At 40.5% G+C, this 9408-nt stretch overlaps 1 protein-coding gene across 2 annotated transcripts in view; it reads right to left on the minus strand.

Moving 5' to 3' along the window:
* The window catches only part of LOC137634228 (golgin subfamily A member 1-like), a 117133-nt gene extending 107927 nt beyond the window's left edge, over window positions 1-9206 (minus strand). For both annotated transcript variants that reach the window (XM_068366499.1, XM_068366498.1), the window contains exon 1: window positions 9063-9206. The gene's annotated coding sequence lies outside the window, so the exon portion shown is untranslated. The remainder of the gene's footprint in view (window positions 1-9062) is intronic.
* Window positions 9207-9408: the final 202 nt, after the last annotated feature.

Genomic DNA, 9408 nt, shown 5'->3' on the forward strand with positions numbered 1-9408 from the left:
GCCCTTGGTCTCTATAGGGGAGGAGGGTGGGAATTAAATTATATATAACTACCAGTTAAGTATGTTCAAAAATTCATTTTATTATGAAAATATCATTTTTAAACATCTGATTTACCTGGTAGTTATATATATAGCTGATTGACACCTTTGGTGGGGGTCAGAGACAGCCAACATTGTTGGAATTTACCTAAGAGTTAATAAACAAGCTTAAGGCTTCGTACCTGTTAAGGAAGCTGACTTCAATGAACTCCTGCCTCATTATGTCCGCTTTCCTTAAGAGATCCAGCGATCCACCCAGGGGGCTGAAGACCTCTAGGAGCTGTCAAACCGGTGTATAACCTCTATGTGACAGGACCTCCTCCAATATCCTTGTTCCGGGCGCTCCCAAGGAACAAACTGACCACCTGACTGCAAATCAATGATTGTGGAAGACTGCGTCCAATCTCCACAAGCAACCATAAAAACACAACAGTTCCAAGGGAAGAAAAAGGGTATTAGGTTATGGGAATGTAGTGGTAGATCCTTCCCCCACTACTGCACTCGCTGCTACGAATGGTCCCAGGGTATAGCAGTCCTTGTAAAGAGTCTGAACTTGTTTCAGATAGTGTGAGGCAAACACTGATTTGCTCCTCCAGAATGTCGTGTCCATGAGGCTCTGCAAGGACCTATTCTGTTTGAAGGCTACAGAGGTTGCTACTGCTCTAACCTCATGTGCCTTGACCTTCAAAAGCTTGAGGTCCACCTCACTACAATGTGAATGAGCTTCCCTTATTAAGAGCCTGATGAAGAAGGATAGCGCATTCTTAGACATTTGTGGCGAAGGCCTTTTGACTGAGCACCAAAGTACTTCTGACCAAGGCTGGCGTACGGTACGGTACGGTACGATTGATATTTAGCCTATAAGTACGGTACGGAATTACGGTACGGTAATTTTACCATGGTACGGTACGGTACGGTTCAGGTACGAAAAAAATGGGCAAATTCCGTACCGTACCTTACCTTAGGCTTGGATATCTATCACTACGCTATTACTGTTAATGCATATTTGGACACCAGCAATGGAATGGACTAAAAAAAATTTCACTTGTAGAACACTAAGGTATTTTATATTGCAGTTTGTAATATACAATGCATGTGTTAATTTCTTAATTAACATGTGATGTCTGTCTCTAATTATTGAAGTAATACCAACAAAAGTTTGAAGTATCACAAATATAATCCTATATTGTGCTTCAAAAGAGTCTTCCGACAGAAAAGCCTTATGCTTAACTATGAGCTACTGAGTGTGTCTGCTGCCAGTCTGCCACTACAAGTGCTGTTTACGTTGCTTCCACTGACACAGAACAGTTAGAAAACTGGGAAGAGGCATTAAATCATGTCACAACAGCAGCTGATGAGTCATTTCCGTTAGAGGTGCTGCTCATACGTTACAGCTATGTGTGCATGATATGATCAACGGAAATCAATCTGTGAAATCTTTGCTAACTAAAGTGTGCAAAGTAGTGAATAAAACCCATACACAGAATATGAGGTTAGTATTTAGAAAAAATGATAAACCACTGCCCAAATTGGATTGCGAAACAAGATGGGGCTCATCTTATGAGATGCTACAGAGTGTCATGGCAAGCAAATCTTTTTATACCAAATAGGACTTGCCAATGAATCTCTTTTGATACCTGAAGATGACTGGCAAACTATTGAAGACCTTTTACTCTGTCTCAAACCTGTGTACAATACGACCGTTACCATACAAATGCAGAAACTGACTACAGGAATGTTCCTTCGTGAGTGGTTAAAATGTAAAATGCTTCTGTCAAAATCATCTTGAGAGTTTTCAGCCGACCTTATTAATGCCATGCAGAATCGAGAGCTTTCTCTACTCAACAATGCAGCATTCCTTGCAGCCATTTATCTTGATCCAAGATTTCAGTGCCTATTAGTTGAACCATAAAAAGATCTTGCAATGCAGCACCTCACTGCATTGTGGAAAAGAATTATGTCATTGCAAAGCTCTAGTAATTTTCAGGATGATTTTACAAAAAAAAAAAAAAAATAAAAAATGAAGAAAAGAACTTGAGTGAAAGCCAAAGTGGAAATGAAGAGAGCTCAAAAGATACAATTGACCAAATATTGTCTGCTGCTGATAACAATAAAAAAAGGGAGAGCAAACTAGTGGATTATGATGCTTTGCGATTAACCAAAATAAAACAAACAATTAGGCATTTCAATAACTGTACTTGAATAGAAAAAAAGGGAAGATATATTCACGTGGTGGAATAAACATCCACACCAAGATTTGAAGGCTATAGCCGAGGTAGCCCTTACACTTCCTGTCACTCAAGTGAGTGTAGAGCGAACATTCTCAGGGTTGAGATACATTTTGGATGAACTAAGACTAGGCATGAAGGATGATATAATAGATGCCATTATGTTTCTAAGATGCAATACATAATCAATTTAAACTCTTATGTTTGGTTAAAAGAAGTTGCTATTGGGAGGTATTTTCCTACTATAGCCTAGGCTACAAGCTTTGTTTTATCAATGTCGAGAAAAAAGATTTAGTTTATTTTATTACATCTTAACTTAAGTTTATGAATGTTGAGAAAAAAATATTTAGTTTATTTTCTTATATCGTAACTTTAGTTTATCAATGTCGAGAAAAAAGAATTATTTTATTTTATTACATCGTAACTTTTGAATGTTGAGAAAAAATCTAGTTTATTTTATTACATGGTAACATCAGGCAATGCTTTCAAGTTCTATTAATGGTTAGATTATTGTATATTTTTTTTCATGATAAAATCCTTAAAAGAGGAAGTGATGGTTTCAACAATATTATTATTATTATCCAAAGAGTCATAATACTGGGAAATATTTTGAATAATATTTCATACACTATATTTCATGTACTAAATATACGGTATAGTCTCATGGCTAAACATGTTTTTTGAATCCAGAAGTGAATACTCTTGGTTTTCTATTAAAAACAAAGGAACAGTATTCAATATTACTACAAATATCCTTAGCAGCAGCAGCCATATTAGTACGGTAAAGGTACGGAATTACGGTACGGTATTTTTTCCGTACTGTACGGTACGGAAAAATTATTGATAGTACGGTACGAAATTACGGTACGGTATTTTAGCCAGGTACGGAGTACGGAAAAACATTCCGTACCGTACCGTACTACCAGCCTTGCTTCTGACTTACCCCGTAAATTCTTCGTTCTTTCCAGGTAGAACTTCAGGCTCTTACTGGACACAGGACCTTCTCTAACTCCTCTCCAACCAAATCCGAAAGGTTCAGAATCTCAAAAGCCTTGGGCCAGGGTTGTGAAGGGCGTTGGTTCTTGGCAAGAAAACCTAGCTGTAAGGAGCAGATAGCCTTGTTATCTCTAAAGCCTACATTTTTGTTGAAGGCATGAATTTCACTGACACTTTTTGCTGTCGCCAAACTGACTAAAAAGAGTGTCTTCATGGTGAGATCCTTTAACGAGGCTGAATGTTAAGGCTCGAACCTGCTACTCATTAGGAACTTCAGAACTATGTCTAGATTCCAAGCTGGAGATTTCTGATGTCCTTCCTTAGTGGTTTCAAAGGATTTGAGAAGGTCCTGGAGATCTTTATTATTGGACAAATCCAAATTCCTATGTCTGAAGACGGCCGCTAACATGCTCCTGTATCCCTTGATGGTTGAGGTCGAAAACTTACGCCTCCTTCTAAGGTACAGAAGGAAGTCGGCTATCTGAGTCATAGAGGTACTGGAAGAGGAAACAGAGTTGTCTCTATACCATTCTCTAAAAACCTCCCACTTGGATTGGTAAACCTTGATGGTGGAAGATCTCCTTGCTCTCGCAATCGCACTAGCTGCTTCCTTTGAAAAACCTCTAGCTCTCATGAGTTTTTCGATAGTCTGAAGGCACTTAGATGTAGAGCTTGTAAGTTTTGATGGTACCTTTCCAAGTGGGGTTGTTTGAGTAGATCTACTCTCAAAGGGAGGCTTCTCAGTGTGTCCACCATCCATTCCAGTACTTCTGTGAACCACTCTCTTGTGGGCTAAAAGGGGGCCACTAGAGTCATTCTGGCGCCCTTGTGTGACACGAATTTTTGAATCACTTTGTGTACTATCTTGAATGGTGGAAAAGCGTACAAATCTAGGTGGGACCAGTTCAAGAGGAAAGCGTCGATGTGAACTGCTTCGGGATCTGGCACTGAGGAACAGTAAGTCTCCAGCCTCTTCGTTTTCGTAGTTGCAAACAGGTCTATGCAAGGACGACCCCACGTCTGCCACAGGTTCTTGCAGACTTCCTGATGATGTGTCCATTCTGTAGACAAGACTTAACCCTTTCTGCTCAGACTGTCTGCCATCACATTTCTTTCCCCTTGAATAAATCTTGTGACCAGGGTTACATTCCTTTCTCTTGACCAGTAAAGGAGCTCTGTCGCAGTCACGTAAAGAGACCTCGAGTGGGTTCCGCCTTGCTTGTCTATGTAGGCCAACGCCGTAGTATTGTCGGAGTTGACCTGTACCACTCTGTTCAGAACTGACTTTTCGAATTCTTTGAGGGCTAACAGGACTGCCAACAACTCCTGATTTATGTGGAGGATCTCCTGTTCTTTTGTCCAGGAACCCGAGATCTCCAACTTTCCCAATGTTGCTCCCCACCCCGAGTCCGAGGCGTCAGAACACAACACAAGGTCTGGGTTCCTCTGTTCCAGAGAAAGACCCTCTTGGAGCTTGACGGGGTTGTTCCACCACTAAAGACATCGCTTTGTGGATTCTGAAATGAGGATACACTTTGTCTCCAGCTCCAATCCCTTGTTTCAATGTAGATTGAGGTGGAACTGAAAAGGGCGAAGATTCAGTCTTCCCAGGGAGACAAACTGCTCCAACAAGAAAAGGGTCCCCAGTAGGCTCATCCATTCCCTCGCAGAACACTTTCGCTTCCCTAGAAAGCATTGAAGTTTCACCAGGGCTTGTTCCGTCCTTGAGGCAGACAGAAAAGCTTGACTCCGAATCTCCATCCCCAAGTACAGAATCTCTTGGGATGGTGTCAGTTGTGACTTGTCCCTGTTTATCAGAAGACCCAGTTCCTCTGATAAATTCAACGTCATCTGCAGATCCTCCAGGCAGCGATCGTAGGAATGAGCTCTGATGAGCCAGTCGTCCAGATACAGAGAGGCTCTGATACCTCTTGAATGCAGCATTCCTGTTACATTTGACAATAACTTTGTGAAGATTTGAGGCGCGGTGCTTAGGCCGAAACAAAGAGCCCGAAACTAGAATACCTCCTCTTGGTACATGAACCTCAGGTATTTCTTGAAGTCCGGATGGATGGGGCTGTGGATATACGCATCCTCAAGGTCTAACGAGACCATCCAGTCGTCCTTCCTGACTGCTGCTAGGACTGATTTCGTTGTTTCCATAGTGAACTTTGTCTTCCGTACGAAGACGTTGAGTGCACTCACATCCAGGACTGGTCTCCATCCCCCCAAATTCTTGGGAACCAGGAACAAGCGATTGTAAAATCCTGGCGACCGTAAATCTCACACCCTATCTATTGCCTCCATCTCTAATAAGAGCGACATTTGCTGTTGCATCGCCTGCATCTTTGATTCTTCTTTGTATCTGGCCGAGAGGTCTATCTGAGTTACTACTAAAGGAGGTTTTCCTAGGAAAGGGATTTTGTACCCCTCCTTGAGTAACTGGACAGACCAAAGGTCTGCTCCTCTCCTCTCCCATTCTTGCCAGAAGTTGGTTAGTCTGGCTCCTACCGCTGTCTGAAGGCAAATGCTGTCAGACCCTGCTTCGACCTGGTCTCGAGCCTCTCCTCTTTGCTCTCCTTCCCTCGGGTCTGGTACTACCCATGCCGAAGGTTTTCCCCCGAAAGGGCTGAGAAAACTGATGGGATGGTGCTTCCTCCTTAGGCTTACGACTCGAGAAGGATGTAGGCAGAACCTTCCTTGCTGTCTTAGACACTAAATCCTTTGTGGCCGTTTGGGCTAACGCGGAAGAGACTTCTCTGACCAGTTCTTGCAGGAAAAGGAGCGAAGAAAGAAGTGCATAAAATAACTCCGACTTCTGCATGGGCGTAACCCCATTCGACAGAAAAGCGCACATTTGGGCTCTTTTCTTAAGGACACCCGCCGAGAAAAGGGCCGCTAACTCGTTGGACCCGTCTCTCAAAGCCATGTCCATACAAGACATGATGTGGACGAGGCCTTCTGTGTCCAAATCCTTCAATGAATATGACAAATTCGTAGATAATTTGTATTTTTCCTAACTGTACAAACCTTAGCTATTTACATGGGGTAATTACTTCGGCGTAGCTGAATGACGAGCCATAAAAGTTTTAACGAGGGTTTATTACCCGGCCGCTAGTTAGCGGGGGGTAGGGACGGGTAGCTAGCTAAACCCCCCCCCCCCTCACACACACCGGTGAATGCTTCACTTTGCTTAGAGGTAGGACTTATCTTGGGGGACAGGGCTGGCAGGCACAAATGTGTAAATAGCTAAGGTTTGTATACAGTATAATTACCACAAAGGCTTCTAAAAGACAGTGAGTGCTATTCATTACATGAGAACAATTGAGAGGTAAGAATATTAGTAACCTTATGATAGGCTAGCCTAGCTGAGCTTTGAGCAACCTCGGCCTACTAAAGATAGAGGCCTAGTAGGCTATAAACTAAACGGTGCCGGTTTAGTATGTGGCCTACGAAATTCTATCTGTTTTAGTATGTGGCCTAAACTAACCTTACCTAACCTAACCTAACCAGCCAGGTAGGCAACATACTAAACCAGAATAAAAAAAGGTAGGCCACATACTAAACTGGCACCAACTAAACTATACTAGGGTGATTTAAGCTCTAACTTACGTGCTGTTACTATTGAAGTTTTGGTTAACTTTTAGCCATACATTAGCTATAGGAAACATCAAACCCTCAAGTTTCCCCCAATCAAACTTACCATTGGAACCCACCATATTCTTACCAATCGCCCCACCCCGCCCCTACTCTTATTCACTACAATTTGAAGTACCTCTTAATATTACACAGGTTGAGTTATATACTATTCAAGAAGCCAGCCTCAATTTTATAGATGTTTCTCAATACAATGGATTTGCCTTTGATGAAAAGTCGCTAAAATTGTAAGGTCCCAACTACTTGAAGTTGAATTCTGATGTATAAATCCAATCACATTTTGAGGCTAAACTATTAATTCTACTTTAGGGGTATTTAGTAATAGCCTAAAGCAATATGCATATAATAAGAGGTATTATTGCATAGGTTGCCATTGTTTGATAGCTCAAAATACTAATACTATGTACAATCGCTTAGAGCATTGAAAAAGCAATATTTTGAATACCATAAACCCCTGGCGCAAATAAATACTAACATAATGATAATTACATAATTCTTAAAAATTACAGGCAAATTCATATCTGAAAGTGTTCAAACAGAGTGCTACCGGTACCCCTCTACCTAAGATTGTTAATTTTTTCATGTGACCTGCAACGGGCGGGGTCCGCAGGGCTTGGCCACCAGGCGGCCTTTGTATATCAGCAGCCAGTTCCTCAAGCATTGATTAAAAATGGACATCAACTAATCTAAACTTTCCCCCCTAACCCAACCTACAAGCCGTGTCCTTACCTACTTACCTAATGGGGGGGGGGCTAATGGCCCCCTGCAACCCCCCTTACACTGACGTATTCTAAGTTAGACATAATAATACATACAGGTGGCCGCTATTGTACATACACCCCGCCTCCAATTAGATTAGTGGCCGGTTTTCTTACTAGGTTAGGTTAGGTTAGGTGTGATTAGGTTAGCTATTCATTAAATATTAAAAAAATGAAGGCAAAGTCCTCAGAAAACCATGCATTCAAACATTGTCTTTTTGTGTCGGTATGCCGTAAGTTGTAAACATTGTCGATGGTTGTCAATACGTTTTCACTTTCATGACTACTTCTTGTTTTCTCAGTAAAATTGGATGACAGAATGGTTTTCATGGCATATTTTCACGTTTGGAAAGAATTTGACGATGATTTTTCTCAAAAATCCATAGTTTGTGGAGTTGAGGCAGTCGATATCTAACTTCACAACTATGGATTTAGGTTCTATTATAGTTTATTACAGGGTAATGTAACCTAGGGAAAAAACTATTTTTTTCTATGGAAAAGAGGAAAAAGATCCGTTCTCTTCGAAAATGACAATCGTTCCTGTCGGAAGTGAATAGTTTCAGAAATATATATATTAACGTAACATTGTTAATGTTAGCGAATCGAGCCAGTGGCGGAACAAGAACCATTATATATAGCGTTTGTAATGTTAGTGTAACATTGCTAATGTTAGCGTGCGAAGCTCAACATTACCGCTTGCCAGTACATAAGAGCTTGACGTTATTGGTTTTCTGGCGAGCGAAGCGAGCCTACGGCGTAACAAGAGCAATTATATTTAAACATTTTTAAAAAAAATATGTTTTCCTTTAGTAAATAACGTAATTTACCCGGTTTTCACCATCACTTCAAATGCAACAACAACCAGTTTGGCTACTTAAAGTTAGTCCAACTGGTTGTTCTGTTTGGTTGCAGTTGAAATGAAGATCCAATTCGGTTAAATCACGTTATTTGCTACAGGAAAACATATTTTCTGTTCAAAATGATACCCTGTAGACTTGTAAAACCTTAACTGGATTTACTCCAATAATCATCATCAGATTCGTTCAATACACATGAAAATATGCCAGAAAACCCATTCTGTTATGCATTGGGAATTATTGGAAACATGCAAATATACCTAATAAGATATGCCACCATGAGACGTGTAAACCAATGGTTCTTATAACATCTAAATTGGTTTTAAAAATTCCTTGTATAACAAAATTCGTAAAGGAAAGAAAATGAGTGTTTTTTTAGCCAAAGGAATTGCTCACCATAGTCTGAGGTTAACCCTAGAGTACTATTTGGTCAAGTTATATCTAGAGTCAGTGGTTTTCCAACTTCCAGCAAAACCATCAACATCGGGTATATATAGATAAATTAAGACATTTGAAACTATACTTACCAGTAATTTTGAATAAATATACGGTGCTTATTCACGTCATGTATCAGCTGCTAGCTGCCATCGCCTATCTTCCGACGTCAACAACATAACATTGTTCGATTTCTCTTCCTGGATTACATGCTAATGGGATTTCTAGTTCAAATTTTATCATTTGGTGACACATATTTATAAATATGTATGTATTAAAAGTAATAAATGTATAATATAAAGTTATATTTTACACTTATCGCAAATATATTACAAACTTCAATAAAACATACAAGCAAGGTCACCAGTGAGCCTTTCAAACTCTTATCTCGATTTCAGTCTGCAAAAGAGAACAATGTGTTGAAGACTACATAAGTTT

This window comes from Palaemon carinicauda, chromosome 44 (genome assembly GCF_036898095.1).
Source record: "Palaemon carinicauda isolate YSFRI2023 chromosome 44, ASM3689809v2, whole genome shotgun sequence".
NCBI lineage: Eukaryota > Metazoa > Arthropoda > Malacostraca > Decapoda > Palaemonidae > Palaemon > Palaemon carinicauda.